Source organism: Salarias fasciatus, chromosome 8, assembly GCF_902148845.1.
Source record: "Salarias fasciatus chromosome 8, fSalaFa1.1, whole genome shotgun sequence".
Taxonomy (NCBI): Eukaryota; Metazoa; Chordata; class Actinopteri; order Blenniiformes; family Blenniidae; genus Salarias; species Salarias fasciatus.
In genome coordinates, this window is record NC_043752.1 from 14,424,219 (window position 1) to 14,443,129 (window position 18,911).

At 44.0% G+C, this 18,911-nt stretch overlaps 1 protein-coding gene across 3 annotated transcripts in view; it reads right to left on the reverse strand.

Moving 5' to 3' along the window:
- ctbp2l (C-terminal binding protein 2, like) overlaps nucleotides 1–16,691 on the reverse strand; it is an 86,862-nt gene extending 70,171 nt beyond the window's left edge. For all 3 annotated transcript variants that reach the window (XM_030098108.1, XM_030098105.1, XM_030098111.1), the window contains exon 1: nucleotides 16,296–16,691. The gene's annotated coding sequence lies outside the window, so the exon portion shown is untranslated. The remainder of the gene's footprint in view (nucleotides 1–16,295) is intronic.
- Between the last annotated feature and the right edge of the window lie 2,220 nt (nucleotides 16,692–18,911).

The window sequence follows — 18,911 nt, forward strand, 5'->3', positions numbered from 1 at the left end:
TTCTCTGTTTTATGTCCCACTGTTCTGTCATCGCTCCCTCAATGGCACGGCTGTTAATGCGGTTCCTCTAAGAAAAATGGAGAAGTGGGGTCTGAGTTATTCAGAAAAAGGAGAAGCTCCAGAGCAGAATATGTGAAATACATAGAAAGAGACTGGAGGTTTTCTCAGATCGTTAATAACAAACATGAAGGAAATGAAATAAAATCTGCAGAGGCATAACTGTATGCTGCTCTGGCAATTACATAATCCACTGCTATCTAACATGTCAGATTTGTTCAGTGTAAAAAGTATGCTTGAGCAAGAAGAGAATGTGGTAAACAAGCCTGTGATACCACAACAACAAGGCAGCGTGGCCGCATTCCCAGCAGACTTACTACCAGGCATCAGACGCCGCTCGCTCGGACCAATCCCAGGAGCTCGACTCCTGGGCGGCGCAGAGAGGGAACGGGCCGCCCCGGTCTCCACCAGCGCCGAGGCCAGACCCCAACGCAGCCGACTGATCGCATTTCACAACAGGCGGAGAGCGCAACAGAGCGGAGCCGGTGGCCCGGGGCCCAGAGGCCCACGGCGCAGACCAAAACACACCAGGCCTGTGGGGCTTCATCAGACACTGAACGCTGCCGTCATTCATTAAATTTCAGCGAATTTCAATTGATCTGTGCTCCATAATAACCTGGAACAAGACATGGCCGACACGTGAGGAGAACCGCATCTTTCACCACAAAAGTAAAGTCGATGAAGAATTCACATTTTAAGATGTTGGCAGGACTGAGATGTACAAATTTAAGAGAGGAGACATAAGGTCTGACAATAAAAGTATTCTGCAAGTTTTCCCACCACAGTAACTTTTGGCCCTGCACAAGCGGTGTTACTTGATTTATGCTTTGAGCTGCTGCATCGTAAGACTGCCACAGTGTCAGAAAACTGGCTCTGCATGTTTGGTAATAAAATTACATCTCAAGAAGGACGCACGCAAATAAAACAGGCAACAGATGCATGTACAGAGCACAAATCTCTACCATAAAAACTCACATAATGTTTCCCTTTTCGCAGTAATGTCTGGCATAATAAGCAGTGCTCTAGACTCCACCTGAAGAGGAGTTCCACTTTTTTTCTCTCCCACCAGTTACAAACTTTATTGCTTGATGTTAAACTATATTAAGTTTATGCTTTTTAAATAGCAGTTTGTGCACCCATAAAATGCACAGGCAAAATTCATTTACCGGCTTTAAGTGCTGGAGAGACTTCTCCGTGCACGAGATTTGCACACAATACGCTCCTCTTTCGGAGCAGTCGAACGCCGTTACCTTGAGAGAAATTTCACACTTTAGGAAGAAGACAATTTTCTATCAGAGATAAGCAGATAAGTGTCCCCAGCTGGAAGCTGGGAGCCCGGCTGCTTTGTTTACCTAACAAAATGGACTCACGCCGAACTTCAAATGAACCAGATCTAATGCAGACGCAGCCACTGAGAGCGTGGAACAGGCTCTGTGGGCTGGAAAATAATGGACGTCAATCATCCAAGTTAAGGAGGCGCGCTCGCAAAAACATTGTGCGACGGAGAACATCGTTGCACATCGAGACATAAAATGTGCCACAAATGCAAGAAAACTCCTAAAGGGACCTACTTACAAGGTAAATGTAACCAGGGCCACGAATGCAACTCTTTGTAAACACAACCTCGATTAGAATTTGTCTTTGCAATTAACCTCTGTTCTCAAGAGACGGCGTTTTTTTTTTTCGAGATCCATGAATGCTCCCGAGAACACGCAGCGGCCCGACGTGTTAACAGCATTTCCTCGTCAAACAAGATAAACTCTGATGTGACTGCGCGCCTCGATACGGAGGTGGGGTGGAGGGGGTGGGGGTCATAAAGCCTGACGTGTTAGGTGACCTCAACAACCGCCATCTGTCGCAGCCCATAAAAAATGAAACGGCATGTAGCGGCGTGTAACGCCGGCCGCTCAGCAGAAACGGGACGGCGGCGCAAACAATAACGCCACCTTCACACATCGCTGTTTGTACATACATATAAATGGGAGAGCGGTCATAAATACCCGGGAGAAGTGTAAAAAACACCTGCGCGTCTCAGGGGTCAGAAGGGCAAAGTGACCCAACGGAGCCGAGAAAACACAAGTAACCTTGACGCTTGCTTCTAGCAGTCCCCCTATACACCACTGGACTCTATAAACTGCGACGGCTGTTCAAGCCAGGGTTGTAATGGGGTCCAGAAGCAAATTCTGGTTTAGATTTTTTTTATCCATTTCACTGAAAACATTCAATTAAACATTTCTTTTTTCGCTTTGTTTGCTTTTGGAAAGTGAGTCAGACAAACAAAAAAACTCTAAAGCATGGAAGTTTTGTTTTTAAGGCTACAACCACAAATACGGGAAAGTAAAGCAGATAAGACGCTGGCAGTCGGGGAACAGAGGGTCCGGCTTCACCGCAGGCCACCACAGAAGTTGATCCAGTCCTTTTCCCCGTCCACAGATTTTAATCAGAACTGCCAAGTGACTGTATGAAGCGAACAGCTGGCACAAAGCACAGGAGCAAAAAAAAAAAAAAATCTTAAAAGCTGAGAAAATTCTTAATATCCATCCATCCTTTTATCTTCTATACGTGCTTTATCCAAGTTAGGGTCGCAGGGAGGGCTGGAACTGATCCCAGCTGACTGTGAGCAGAAAGGTATGATATATATAAAAACACACTGTTCGTGTAATCAACTCATCAGATGTTAGATTCTGAAACAAACTAACTTCTACATTAGTGTGAATGGAGAAAGGAAGGAAGTAAACCGTCTTCTCAATATTACATAAGAGTCATACCACTGTACAGCTACGCTTCATTAACTATTTCCTCAAAAAACAACCAATAGGATTTACTTCCTGTCAATTTGTCTTAGATAAACTCTGCCCTTTTCAGAATCTTATAACTTGGACAGGATGGAGCCACTGAAAGCAGGATAAAAGACGAATTAACGTTTGATTCGAATGTGCTCCCATGATGGTTTCTAGTTCATGATCAAAGTAGACACTACTTCATCTCTGATGCGGAACTCAAAGTCTGCAGCAGCCTGGCTGCCAGCTGTAGTCTCTGCGAAATGTCTGTGCTCAACTTGCAGCTGAAGACATGAGATGACTTGAGGCCGAACATCCACGTGTCTCTTTTGGCATTATTCCTCCGAGGTCGGCACGAGCCAGGAGCACAAGATGACCAGTCAAAAACTCATCAACTGAAGAAAGCACAACCGAGGTTTCACTCTGACCAAGAGAAGTTTGCTGTGTCAGTCAAAAGACAGCCTGAGGGAACTATTAACAAAAAAAAAAAATATCCACCACAACTCAAGAGGAGGGTTTAAAGCAGCTGGTTTTAGCATTTTAAGCAGTAACATTATGCAAAATCTGACAGGAATGGCACAGCAACTCTTTCTCCTGTACTGAATTCTGAAGAGTCTGTTGTTTTGGGCAAATATAATAAGACTGTGGATCACAGCAATCTGGGAGACTTGTCAAACACTCAAAGGAAATTTGAGATTTGAAGACAAGAAATCAGTGAGATAACTGGCAGTATCCAGCAGTACTTTAGCGGGAGTGACTCCATGGACATAATGCTGAGTGAACAAAAGAACACCACGCAGTTGAGTTATTTTGTGAATATTAAGAGAATTTCTCTCGAACATGAACAGAACTCGGCGTGCACAAACAGCATTTTGTTTTCCATTTCATCTAAACTGCAAGTATCTATATATATGAGCACAAACAATACAAGGATATGAAAAAGGCAGGAGCCATTTTTAACGTCAGACATGCTGCTATATCGATACGTACTTTCAGAATTACCCAAAATCATAATGATGTGGAGTTAAATTAAATGCACACGCCATTGCAGCTTTCTGTGATTACAGCAGGGGCCTGAAAACCAAATGATCAAAAGTTAATCAAATTAATTATTAGTGTTAAGCTAAATTTCACTTTTTTTTTTTGTTTTTATGAAAATAACTGCCATCTTTTTCACGTGCTATTAGATATTTTGAGACATCTGCTGCACCCAGAATATCTTAGCAAGTAGACAAGAACGTAAACAACAAATTATTCCCTTGCAGCCAGTCGTGGTTTCGGCCAAGAACATTGTGACAGAGCTCAGACGCCGACTGTCATCTCTCATGTTGTCTTTTCGCCTCCTTAATTGCGGACTTTACGCCGCCGTCAAAAAATTATATAAAACACTAATTTAGATTTGTATAGCCTTTAGAAAGTCGTAGCAGGGGAGCCTCAAATCTGCGACATCCAGCTTATAGCGGGAACAGTAGGAGGCGTTCTTCCTACAACGGGGAGCAATGACCCGTGATGGTGTAGCTGCCACTCTCCGTAGGAAGCCACACGTTTCTCCTCCCTCCTTTAGCCTTACCTCCCAGTGATTAGAGGAACATCTGCAAACACAGACAGTCCTCTCCGCTTCCTTTTTCAAAGCAAACTCCAGGAATCATTACCCAACATGAGCTCATCATTAGCACATTCATAATTCAGTGTAATGGATTATGTAATTGCTCCATTAATCAGGCGAGCCACCCCAGCATACTTTCCTATGCATTAGTTTAATTATGGGAAATGCCTCTGTTAAAATAGATGCTCTGTTTGTAGTACCGAGTGTGTGGAAACTTGCGCCCGGCTGAAGTTTTGGAGGCAGCCCGCCGTGTATTTTTGGCGCGCCTGCAGACGGCGCTTCAATAAAATACGTCACGGCAGGAGGGCACAATGAGAAAAGTAGGCGAAAGGGCAAATGCCTTGAAGGAAAGCAGTTGTCAAACTCAGACATCACTTTAAGTCTCGTAATTTATTGGCATTTGCAGGCAGCGGCTGCGTGATGAATATTCCACTTGTATATATATATATATGAAACTGGAAGCATCTGAAACAGATTAAGACACGGAGACAGCAAGGTGCTTGTCATCTAATTCCAGCAGCTGGCATGACTTGTGAGGACTTAATCCAACAGTGTCATCAGCTATTTGTCAAGGAACGGAGATAGAGGGCTCCACGCTCCCTCCCTCCTGCTATTGTTGGAAGCTCAGTGTGAGAGTCTGCCTACAGTTTGAGTGACATTTGACTATCATCACCGAGGGACACTCCGTGTATTTCGGTCATCTCATCCTTGTAACAAAAAAAAAAAAAAAGAGGAAAAAAAGGTCAGTGACAGGCAGATCCCACTGAGTGCAGACAAGAAATAGCAGCCTTTATTGAAAGAAGAAGAAAAAAAAAACACTGTTGTTGCATAAGACAAATCACTGTGGATATACAAATTGCAGCACACTTATCAGTTATTTGCCTTGTCTGCTGCCTTCCTCCCCCAGACTGTACTTAAAACGATTCCTTTCTTACTTTTGCCTTGTTCCTGCACTTGGAGGGAGAGTGGGAGAGAGCCTGAAAATTAATATGTATTTTATACGGCTGCATACATAGTCCAGAATAAACCTCAATTCTGAATAAGCCCCCCGAGTGATTGGTCCTTCAGTCACTACCTACACAAAACAAACAACTAAATGGTTTGTGGTTACTGTCAAGATGTTGGCAATGCTTCACAAGGCTTAAAGCCTCCTGCCAATAACAGGCTGAGCCAAACAGAGAGACAACACAGAATAAAAAAAAAAAAAAAAAAACAGCAACAAAAATGTTTTTCCATTGTGAGAAATGCTCATGTAATACTCGGGGAAGAAAAAAAAAAAAAAAAAAAAAGAAGAGGAGCTTACACATTCACCTCGCCGAAGTGACATTTAAATAAGCAGGAGCCATTTTCTTCCTCAATCCCTGCATCCCTCCCCTTCCTCCGGTCGCCTCTGTGCCACCGTAATTTGATGCTGTCACAAACAAATCCTCCTCACAGACCTTTCCAAATGTCAGGTTCCGTCAAGCGGGATGACGGCCTCTTAAAAAAAAAATAGAAAGAGAGGGAGAGAGAGAGAGAGACCTTGGCAAACTTTTGTCAGGAAAACAGAAGAGTTCAAGTGCAGATGAATATTTATGGACATTCGAAAGTCTACTGGACTTCACTCCTGATTTGTGATTGGGAAAATCATGACGACTCGGTCCGGTCTTCTCAGGTCAGGTAGCGATCGTCTTGCCTTCCTCAACAACATCAAAAACCATCTCTTATCTCGTCCGGCAGACGCTGCGGCTTCAATCGCACCGGTTTTTGCCACGAGTGCAACATTTGGCTCCGGAAAAAAAAAAAAAATCAACAAGCGCCGTAATGACAGCTTATTTAAAATAAACTAAATCCTCATGGAAACTGTTTACAACAATCAGCAGGTTCATCAACAACAGGAGGAAAGATTTGCAATTTGTTCATAAAAATAAGTGTCGCTGCGGCTCGGTTTGGGTTAATTAGGCTGCGAAGCAGGTAATGTTAGAAAAATCAACGCTGGAAACGAGAGACAGTGAATAATGACAAACAGCGAGATGGAATTGACTGTTTAAGCTGATGGGATATGCAGGAGGGAGCCGCAGCGGTCTGAGCGGAATACGGCTGCCGGACAATTTACATACAGCCCGCAGTTTGTTCAGGGTCAAAAACATTTAGAGGAAATATAAAAATAATGCACTTTTTTTTTTTTTTTTTCCTCTCCTTCAATAACAGGCAGATGCTGCGCAGAGAGCTGGCCACAGGTCAGAGACAATCCAGTGACTGTGCATTCAAATTCTACATAATTTTAATAACCTCTGGCACAAAGAAAGTTAACAAGAAACTGTTAGCGCAGTGTTGCAATCTCAAGAGTCATTTTACTGCCCTAAGTGTGAGGGAATGAGATGAGGGAGAGCAGGGAAAGCTAATCAACTCTTACTCTTCAGTGGCATTTCATGAACTGCCTGCCACTAGTTCAGTGTGCACAAAGGGCACCGAGCATCAATAAGTCAACACGCCGCTCCAGCAGGAGCGGATCCAGAGTCCTGAGCCAGGAGAAAGGAAAAAAAAAAAGAGAGAGAGAGAGAGACGCATCTTATAGCAAGTACGAAATTGAATTCATTTTGCAGATGAACTGCTTGAGGGATAAAAAGGAGTCTCGAGTTAACATGGCCGTAATAAAATAAATAAATAAAAAGCCTGACGCACAACAAGCAAACTTGGATTGAACTGTGTTCATAATTTAAATTTTCCCATATTGCCTCTAATATATGTGTTAATTGTTTTATGCATGTTAAGAATTTTCTAACATTGTCAAGAAAATGACTCGATGAATAAACATTTTTTGCACATAAATTTCCCCGGGGGCTTTAAGTTCTACTCCACCCAGACAAAGAAAGCTTCATTTCGTGTAATGTCCCTAAGAATGAAATGCAAAACTGCTTTTGACTTTGCTGCACATTGTTAAAACGTGGCCTATACATCCTTTTCTGCATGTTTAGCAGACAGGAAGCCTCTTCAGACGAGTTTCCAGTAAATCATTTGGAAAAAGTTTTAAAAAGGTCCTCACAGAGGACGGAAAAATCTAATGTGTGTCGTGTTTTGATAGATCAAAAAACAAGGAGGTTAAAGAGGTTAAAGGCGGAAAAAATAGACCGAGAAAGAACATTTTCTTTTGATCCTTTTCATTTTCTACAAGTTATACAGCCGTCCTGCAATCTGAGCCATCACAGTTGCAGATAGTGTCAACATGTCCAGAAGGCCAGACTGGTTCTGCCTTTTTTTTTTTTGTTTCCCCCCCCCTCGGTTGCTTTGCATCAGGCACAGGATCTGAGGCTTTAATATGGCTGCCAGTGAGGCAACAGCCATTTAATAACAATGCAATAGTTCCTCACAGCAGTGGTCCAGTGTCACTCATACACCCCGCCGTGTGCAGATGGTACATTGTCTGTGATTTAGGAAAACATTCCCCTTTCTGAGACGTTGTTCTTCCTCCTCTCCAACACAAACACTGCCCTTTCTGACGGCAATATTTAACTCTCGCATTCGTAGAAACAACACACTTTTTTTTTTGTTTTTTTTTTGCGCCGGTGTTTCGTAACAGGTCGGCCGAAGTGGCCACCCCCAGAGGTGATCTGAGAGCGTGTGTGCGTGTGTGTGTGTGTGTGTGTGTGTGTGTGTTTATGTGTGTGCGGTTAGCGGTAAGCCTCTCTCGCATGTGCCTCGCAGCCTCCCGCGGTGGGGGACATCTGGAGGAGGCGTTGCCGTGCGCACAGAGAAAAGAAGAAGAGTTCAGGCCTGAAAATCGTCCTCCAAGGACAGAACCGGCTTTCATTAACATACAAAGGGGGGGTGGAGTGAGGGGGGAGAGACGGTGGTCCAGATTTATTCAAATCAACATGCTTAATGCCGCCATAAGCCAGTCACCTTGCCAAGTTACCCTAAAACTCATTCTCTCCACCGGTGGCCTTTCCCCCGACTCTCTGCTGAGAGCAATTAAGGCGCGTTTTGATGAAAATGACCGGTAATTCAGTGTAAGGAAGAGCTTCAGAACAACCATTCCACCAGGTAGATGTTCATTATGGGCCAGCAGGGAAGAGGCTCCTCTTAATAGAGTGCCAGCCATAAACATCCCTCATCATCACCGGGCCTGCCATTTGATCTCACCTCTGGGGGTTCTGCGCCGGGCATCTTCATTCATTTCTTCTGCGTTTCACTGTCTGTTTACTCAGTAATGGACTCTGCCCAGAGAGTTGTTAAGGGGAACAAAGTGAAAGTGCCTGACGCACCGCTGTGGCGGTGATTAACGACTGAATTAGAAAACAACTCCAGGTCACCTTCTTTAACATTGTGATGGATGATCTAATGCAGGGACTCTGATAGAATGTGTTTTTTAGGTGAGCCTGAAACCGAATCACAGGTGGAGCGAGGCCGCGGCGGCGGCGCCCAAAGTTTCCCGTGATTCTGTAATCAATAAATGCTTGCGCTGTAATTAACATCCAGAAAGCAGAATCTAGCCGGGATCCCTCACGGCTTCAATAATAAACATCTCGCTGATGAGTGTGCGTGCAACTGTGTCCACCACTGTCTGCAAAGCCTTAGTTAGCGTTGCCCTAGTTCAGCCTGCGTACGCTGCCATCTCTCCTGTCACAGGCAGTTTACAAGAGCGGGAACGAGGGCTGCCATCTGTCCCACCTCTATGGGGTGCACAGAGGGACATTTTGCACTGTTTTGGCATGCCTGACTTCCCCTAATGCTGCACAAATGTTTAGAGACATTACATAAGCAATGAGGTTTTCATTGGGGTAGAGGGGGCATACAGACGGATTCATGCAAACGACGACGAGGAAAAGGAGAAAAAGGGTTAAAAGAGATAAGAAAGTGTGTCCTTTCGTTCCACTAAGTGAACTTTGAGGCATACAATAGCACGACAGGGCTGTATTGGTGTTGCTATAGGGTGCATGTGAAGGGTAAAATATGAATAAAGAAGTCTAGTTTTAAAGCATTTCAAATGTCAAGAAACCACATGGAGTGTTTTCACTTCACTGACACAGAATTGTATAGATCAGAAAGTCTTTGCTCGGTTCAGATTTATTTTTTTTTATCTTACATCTATATTCTAAGCAACAACGTGAGCGGAATGCTGAGAAGCACCTGTTAAGCAGGTCTGTGTGTACCGTGCAGTGTTGCAGGATGTTGTTGCAATACGCTGCAATAAAAGTAAAGCCAAGAACAACTTTTTTTTTCTTCTTCTTCTTCAGTATATCCTCCAAACAGGAACTTCAAAACTGCTCCAACATTTTAAATGCACGAGAAAGCCTTGAGCCATAGCATAGTAAACAATTGGCAAAAATGTCTGTACAGTGATAGATCAAGCCCAACTCTGCCTCCGACTGCAGCTGAACCGAGAGAGAAAATCATCTGAAAACAAAAAAGAAAAAAAAACTGAGTTCACTTGCTGGAAGGAAAGGTGATACTGAGCTCAATTAAATTTAGCTTTTCGCTGGATACCGGGAAGAATAGGAACAGCAACTTGATGCAGGGAGCACCGAGCGAACACATCTAAAGGAGACACTCGCATTGGGTGGGAAGCCCTCCGAAGTACTCAATGAATTTCTTGGGAGAGATTTAAAACCGTGATATCTTCCAACAGACAGCCGAAGCGGGGTTTTTCTAATTCGGTCCCTGCTTGTTTCGTAAGATAATGGGAAGAGATTTTACTGGAAAGCGATGCCAGTCACCATGGCACAGGCTGTGCATGCAGGAAAAACTAAAAAAACAAGGTAAATTCAGGACATACTTAACATGAGCAATAAGGGACAAGCATTAAAACCATTTGCTAGCATGCATACATTTACTCAGCCAACACTTAGACCATGCACAGCCCGCTGAAGCTGTCAGCGTGAGAATTTCCCAACAGTGATAATACAGCCCACAGTGGTAAACTGGAGCACTGCTGAAGAAAAGTACTCGCTTTCAGCACTTGGATGTCTGAACGTGAAAAAAAGCACATTTACAAAGTGAAAAGCTCTTTTGAAAAACACTGCTTTTACCAAAGTGACACAACACCATCACCTCCTAAAATACCTCTTGGCTGTTCCTGTAGTTTGTTGTTTTTTTTTTTTCTTTCCTCCTGTTCTTCAGAGACCACTCTGCATTTTCTAATCTTGGCAAGAAACAACTTATTGTCACCTCATCTGAGTTAACTTGCAACTATGTCCTCCCACAGCGCAGAACACACTGTGTCTTGAGGTTGTCGGGTTTTTTTTTGTTGTTCTTTAAAAGTGATTGAATAATTGTCGGTAGAGACTGTCAGTAGTGGCAAAACAGCAAGAAAAAACCCGGGTGGTCGAGGGAATGCCTTTTCCTCTGCGTATTTCTACAAGATAACTTACAAGATATTTGAACAGTGTTATGTTTTCATTGCTTATGGATCCCAAAAGTTTTGAAAACCGCAGGTATGCGCTATTTGTTGCAATGCGACGATCGCAGCCAGCCTCCCATCCGCTACCTGCAGTGACCTCAGCCCCTGATTTAATCACTTCCTCATATTTCATGCAGACTGCGAGCTTGTTGTTGTTGTGTTTTTTTTTTGATGCACATTTATCAATGTTAAACGATGCTGTATGAAAAGCACAACTATCTATGGCAGGTCTGTAGTGCATAGAATTTACAAACAATACGAGGCCGGCCAACAGTTTCATTACCTGTGTTGATATACAGATATACAAGAAGAGGCTGCAGATGCTGGGTGATAAAGTGCTGCCTACATCAGGCTCCTTGGTTTGATGGAGCAGCCAGGGATGTTTGCCGCCGTTACCATGGTGGTCCTTCTCTCTCTTTTATAGCCTGCCCTACAATTAATGATGCACAGTGATTTTCCCGGAAACTGCCGCCCATCTTGTGTTTGCACGTTTCTATGTATTTATATATGTGGATCTGTTTGTGCGCGCTCGCGTGTGTGAGGGAAGGCTAATTCTCTCTGCTGTGCACCAGAGGAATAACCTCTGAATTTGTATTCAGTAATGAGATGGGGTCTGGAAATGATGGTGAATTTGTAAGCATGCGCCATCTCCTCTAATTCCATTTAGTAGGCCTGTAAACACTTATAAATGCAGGAGATAGTTACAGCGGCCCCCCTGCTTTCAGCTCTCATCAGGCTCGCACATCTCCAAAGAAACCAAGGGCAGGAGAGGAGGAGATATTGCAAATCACATTATGGGACATGAAATTAATCCACCCTCCCCAAACATTTGGCCTTCACACAGTTTAACCTTGAAACTGCTTTTTTTTTTTTTTTTTACTCCCTCGCATGAGGACTTCATAAAACCCCTTCTGTCACATCCAAAAGAACAAGTCTGACATTACAACAATGGCTCTGCCGAGGTAATTATTCAATAGGATCCTTCACCGTGCTGATGATACGTTGTAATTTCATTTCACTTACGTCTGTTTCATAATGTAATACACAATTGAGCAGGGGCACTTTAAGTCCCAAAAGACCACTTCCTCCTTAAGATAATAAAAGCCTTTTGTGCTTGCCTTTGAGAAATCCTTGGTGGATTATGTGAGTGCGGATTCAGGAGCACATCAATTAATATGCATTAAATGAAAGTGTATTAAGTTGTAAGAAAATAATTAATAACTCTAATTGCTGAGCCGCTGCTCTGCCTGACGACATCGTACCTTAATGCTAACAAGACTGTCTCTCACACTGCCTACAGGGGCCAAAGTACAAGCGTTACTTGACCTTTTACATGGCTGAAAGACAATGCACTTCCACTTTATTACACGGCCACCTCACTCTCCCCTGATACTAATACAGAGCGGTGGAGCAAGGTAAAAGCAGAGAGAGCGACTGCGACATCCAATCCGAGGGCGGCGGGAAAAAAAATCCTATCTGCTCGCCAGCACCTAAAAACCACAAGAGGTTCAGCGCCACTACTTCCAGCCGGAGTAAAATACATCTGTTTGTGTTAGAGAATACTGTAGATCTCTTATGCAAGCCCCTATCTCTGGATCTTGTCCCTTTGCATGGTACAGAGAATAGTGCTGGCACAGGGTTCCACTTTCCCCGTTACCATGAAAAAGACATCCACAGCTCTAATTATCCTTTACCCCTGTGTAGCTCCAGAGAGCACAATTGCTGCTACTGTCAATGAAATTATAGCAATGGGGGAGTAAGCGATGACAGCAGAAAAATCTGATAGTTTCCCTCCCTCCCAACCACACACACACACACACACACACACACACAGCACACATACTCCTCAGTCTGCAGAAAAATAAAGATGCAGAATGCCTCCGGAGAAAATAGAAGAAATGGGAATGACAAGTAAACTGTTTCTTTGAGATATCTTTTCAATATACCATCGCTAAAGGTTAGAGGTGTTTTGAAACCATGAGAGAGGAGCACCGGCTGAGTAAAGGCACCTTTACTTGCTCTGAGAAGAGGAGAGAATCGGTTCTGTTTTAAAGTTATTCGCCTTGACTAAGTTAAAAAAGAAAAAAAAAAAAAATCTGTGGCAAGGATTACTGTCTTGATCAGTTTACAGTTCTACCTTCCATGCTTTTTTTTTTTTGAAAAATTACCCCGGCTTTCAGCTAAATCAATCTCGCCTTTGGTTGGAGATAATGAGCATGTTCGAGGGGCTTCAAATGAACACCGCTGCTCCCGGGCTCCTCGCCTCAACACAAGTCACATCACACAGACACTTTTGAGGAAGGCAGAAACAGAGAAGACTTAGCCTTCAGAGACCAATTAAAAACACATATTCAAATTGACCTAAAAGAAGCAGAGCAAGGTATTCATCTAAAGCGCTGCCCCGTCCCTATAGCATCATCCCCGCTTTTAGGCTCGTCGCGATTGTTTTCAACTCTGACTGGCAAAAACAACCACAACAGAGCGAAACGCAGAAAACCCCAAAACAAAATCCGTCTCATCTCTGCAGGACGTATATTGAGAGGTAGCGAGCGCGCACGGATGTGCTAATTTTCACACAACATGCTCTCCTGATCTTTCAAAGGACACATAGGCAGGATTTACCAGCTCAGTATGCGTGCAGTGGATGATCCTTATTAAAGACCGTAGTGGATATTAGATCATTATCGCAATTCTGTCTGCCACAAAAAAAAAGTCTTGCTTTAAAATAGATAGCTACACAGGAGGTAGAGCGGTATTTGCTTTTTCCTGCCGGCTTCAAGATGGTGAAGCAATCAGAGTTAAACAATGTGGATGTAGCATCTACATGAACCAAATATTTTAGCTTATATAGCACTGAAACAAGCGTACGGTGAGACTTGACTTTACAGAAAAAGTTCAGCACCGCAGCAGTCAGAATTTTAGGCGTGACATATCTGGTCGCCATCCCAGCGGGACTTTTGAAACATGCTCCTTCTCGCTCCCACAGCACTTCCAGAGGAGCCGCTCTCATAAATCCCTTCTAATGGCGGCCGGCGAGGGAACTTTTTAACACAGAACTTAGCAGCCACTGTTATTCACCCACAGAGCGAGAGTCTCGGGATGATGGATGGTAATAAATATTGCACGGGGCTAACAGAGGTCCCCTCAGAGACGTTCAATTGCCTTGAGTGATAGGGTGCTGCTCGGCAACACGGGAGAGGATGGCAGAGGGCAGGCTCTTCACGGGGTCGACTCGCCGAGTCTGTTCCATTTCCTCTGTGGAAACGTGACGACAACAGCGGCTCACGAGGCGGGAAGGGAAATGCAAATACAACACATCTTCTGCAAAAAGTCTCAACCTGACATTGGTAAATTTTGTTGGTTTTGGGAAGAGAACGGGAATATCTGAGAATGCACCTGTGGTGTGAGTGAAGCCGGCGCCGCTCGGCGTTCGGACCACTGGTGACGGGAGCGGTTTAATGGAGCTTTCAGACAACAGGGCCGCGTTGAGCCGATCTGCCCACCATCTTAACCGCCTCCTTGACAATGGCTGACAACAGAGCAGATGTCCGAGCTGCACACATCTGTAGTGGCCTTATATTCCTTCAGGCATCCACCCACCCCCTCCCGCCTCCTCCTCCTCCTCCTCCTCCCTTATCTTCCTCTTCATCCACATGGGCGCTCATAAGACAGAGAAAAAGCAGTTATACCAAGGTCACCTCCTCATTTAGCCTGTGGGCATCACACGAATTACATTGATTACTCTTTTTAGGTGTCGCGCCAAGAGGAGGGAAACCGTCTCAGGTGAGACTGACAGCGGCGTTTATAATGATGAGCGATAAGGAATTAGAATAACTGTAGTTCTTCATTAACTCGACACATGTTCTGTTGTCATATTTTCAGGGCGATCAGTGAACTGATTACTCCTATATTATGGAATAATACTTTAGTGTGTGTAATTAACAAGTTAACACAAGGCAATTAGCAGCTCGTTCAAACACGAACGTGTCTGCAAACAGAAGCGATCACTTTACAGATTCTTTTCGGTTTACGCAGCGAGATGAATCTACCTGGATAAAATGCAGCGACGTGCACGTGGATATTACTCTGCTCGTCATGAAACCTTCAGGGGAAAAAGACGGGGGAGCAACTTTGATCACTGAGGGCCGCCAAAATGTCACGTTCAGGATCAGAAGGGCAAACTGTAACTATACTATCAAGCAACTGTTTTAAAGAAAAAAAAATACACCAAAATGACCTTCAACATACAAAAATCTGCAAAACCAACATTTGGGAATTTGAGGGAAATTGGGTGGCAGTACAAGAACGGAGGGGGGGGGGGGGGGGGGCAGAAACATGAAGAGTTGCTTGTTCCTTTAACTTCACTTTCATTAACTCAAAAGCTTCAAACTGTAAAGCGATGAGGATTTTGGGCTCGCCAGCGTCTCTCCCTCTCTTCTCTCTTTCACTTTGTCAAAATTGCAGATCTGCCGCTCCACTCTGAACCGCAAAATCCTCTCAGGAGGGATTCCTCAGGGCAAAATGTCATTAGCTGCAGGTGTTTGATCTACTGCTTTTATCATCTGGGGGTCTGTGTGATGCAAAAAGTTTAGGCAGCCCCTCTGATCCTTTCTAATGGTGTGTGGCAGTTCCTTTAAAGCTCCTCCACAGAGGTCTTAAAAATCTGTACTGGAACACACACACACACACACACACACATACACACGTGAAAAGGTCAGTGACATTGTGATGCAGCTGGGATACATGAATGCCTCGTGTGTATGTGTGTGTGTGTGTGATTTAGTGGCAGCAGGCAGATTACACAGGATGGCGTCTTCCACAACACTATTCCACACAAAAACTCAGTCATTCGGATCAAGTATGCGGTATTAGAGGATTTAAGGAGAGGACAGGAGAGAGAGAAAAAAGAGGAATCTCGGCGGAAAGGGGCTGGCACACACACACTACTCCACAGCCATACATACACATTACACACACACATACACACACACACACACACACACACACACACACACCCGCACTTCCTATTTTCTTTTAACCGACAACACACTCCGTGCAGGATCTCCGATGTGCGCAAAAAAAAAAAAAAAAGCCACACATGTATATTCACACACGCGCGCACACACTCCAGTCCCCGCGTCTTCCTGCAGGAATACCCTCTCCGTGCAAGATAGATAAATAAATAAATAAATAAAAAGGTGCAGGGTATGATAGCAGCAGTGTTTCTGGTCAGAGATAATGTGAACAGCCCCGCCGACCATTCCCCATCTCCGTGGCGCAGTAAGGTGGACACACACACACACACACAGAGATATACACACACACACTCTCACACACACACACACACATGGCCAGAGCCGTATGCGGACCTGAAGCCCCCCACCGGCGGACAACTCTCCTCTGAAAACACCCCTCCTCCCTCCTTTCTCCCTCTAAAACTGAAATAAACATCCGTGGCGTTGTCGCTCCTTACCTGGACGAACGATGTCTGATCGCAAGTTGAGAAGGCGACTTTCTTTTATTATTATATTTTCAATCTTTTCTCTTTTCTTCTCTTTTCTTTTTTTTTTTTCTTTTTTAGGCGCACGTCGGCGGCAGCATCATCCGCTCCGGGGAGAGAAGAAGAAAATGTTTCATGTGAAGATTTGGGGGAGTATTTCTGATTCCACCTTATTAATCCTTCCGCGCGCGCGCCACCGGAGCGGCTCCTGACGGGAAGAGGCGCGAGCAGAAAACACAGTGTGCGCGAGCGAGTCCGTGTTTATTCAAAACGCGGCCGACTACAAACGCCGAGTAGGTGTCTAACTGTTTCACTGCTTTATTTTTTTTCCTCCCCCTCTCCCTCGCTCTCTCTCTCTCCCTCTCTCTCCCTCTCTCTCTCTCTCTTTGGCTGTAGTCACACTGTGTCTAACTCTCCTTTTTTATCAAGGCGGGGTCTTGGGTCGTTTAAACCAATGACATAAACCAAGAAGAAGAACCCCCTCCTCCCTCCTCTTCTTCCACTACACACACACACACACACACCTTCTGCTCACATGGTGTGGCACAAATTATGTGGTAAAATGGGAAAATCTGCCTTCTCCACCAGGAATGACCACATTCGTCACCCTTAAGAGTTTTAGAATTGAAATTGAGCCCTTTTGGAGGTAGTTTTCTTCTCAGGTGCCAAGGCTCTAATAGCAATTCTCTCCTCTGCTGGCAGCACAATAAATAGTGCTGAGTGCATTTTCATTGGTGATGCTCAAAAGGCAGTGGAAATCAGATAAAACGCTCCAGAACAAGCCAGAAATAATCACTTTTGTTGATTGTCTTCCTACATAGCCTTTGCAAAAAAAACCGGTTGCTGTGAGTTTGAATTTGGAAATGCAATCTCTCGGTCCAGTAAACTTTAACAGATAGCAAATAGTTTCATCTATCAAATGTTCTAAGAATATGTAAATCCAGACTTTTCAGCAAAATTTAAGTTTTGCAGTTGTAGTGTATTATTTTTACTCACACAATCTTTCATGTTGTTTCTAAATCGGGGTTTGCAGGGGGGCTGGATATGATCCCATTACAGGCAGTCACACACACTCACGTTCACCACTTCGCTTCAAACGCATATTTTTGGACTGTGGGAGGAAACCAGAATACCCACACTGGAATGGGGAGAACATGTAAACTCTACACAGAAATTCCCCCGAAGCAGAAACGAACCGGGGATGTTCTCGGTGTGAAGCCGTCACACAAAGGACTCTTTGGCAAGACGCTGGAAAGCAAACGGCTTTATGAACCGAGCCGCTAATGACTAGAACAAACATGTGGTGTGGGATGTTTCCTAATCACCTCTCAGGTTGAGAAGACCTGATCTGGACTTTTTTTTACCAGACCAGATGACAAAAAAGATCATTACTGATGACCTTAAATACACAGCATACACTGCAAAAAACGGTCGCCCAAATACAAGATATCAGCACTACGTTCAAGAAAATTACTCTTAAAACTACAGGGTCTCAAAATCAGATCATCCTGTGATGCTGCAGAAAGAAAAATCAAAAGTAGCTCAGCTTTAAGTGTTAGATTCTAGTATCTTTTTTTTCCCCACACATCAGGGTTTGGATAAATATTTGCAACCTAATATTAATCATGTTGGGAGGCGGTTTGATTTCCCCGCAGCGATCATTCTGCAAGTAGCTCTGTGACTCCTGTAAGGATGGACGATTTAATTTAGTCCCTAAATATAGTTTGACTGCGCTGTACATGGACTCGCCCGTGCGCAATTGATTTGACAGGACTGTATAGGAAAGCGCGTGACCCGAGCGCTTTGTGAGTGCATGGGGGTCATGGATGATATCACATGATTGATTTTTTTTTTTTTTTTTTTCAACCATCTTTTTTTTTTTGGGACTTGTTGCACAAGGGACACACATTGAGTCACATGATAACATCAATCCATGAAAAGCCTGCTTCTCCATGTGCGTTGAAAACAAGCCGGCCAACGCCGGCTTGCCGCATTTCGCTTCCACTCGCTTTTCTTCCCTCTGCTTGGTCACTTTGTGCGGACAAGTAAATGGCGGCAGATTGTGCAAAGTGTCAGTCAGGGCGCCGAGTTCACTTATATGCATCTCATTTTCCTCTTTTCATTTCTATATTCTGCCTGGCCTCCATATGCTCCTATATTGATCTGTCCATCAAACACTGTCCACCTCTTGTCAGGCGGCTCGCTACGTGGGGGTTGGAAGCATTGAGCACAAAAAGACCCAGTGGGACATTTAAGCAGGAAAAAAAAAAGGCTCTGGTTGTATTAAAACTACGTTTTTTTAGACAAGTCAAGATGGGTATTTTCAGATTCTGTGTTCTAATCACAGTAAATCAATGAAGGTTGCATAAAACATGATTAAATTGTTGTTCTGCGCATCTAAAAAAAATCAATTGCTTGTAAACGAGGTTAAATAAACAAAATGTAACTTAAAAAACACAAATAATCTAAGTGCACCAGTTAAGTACAAGCTGCCAAACGGAGGAGTGTTTTCAGTGTATTTGCTTGAGGTTTAATTCTTTCCACATCCTGCTTGTATACATTGAATTGTATCCGGTACATAGCTTCCAA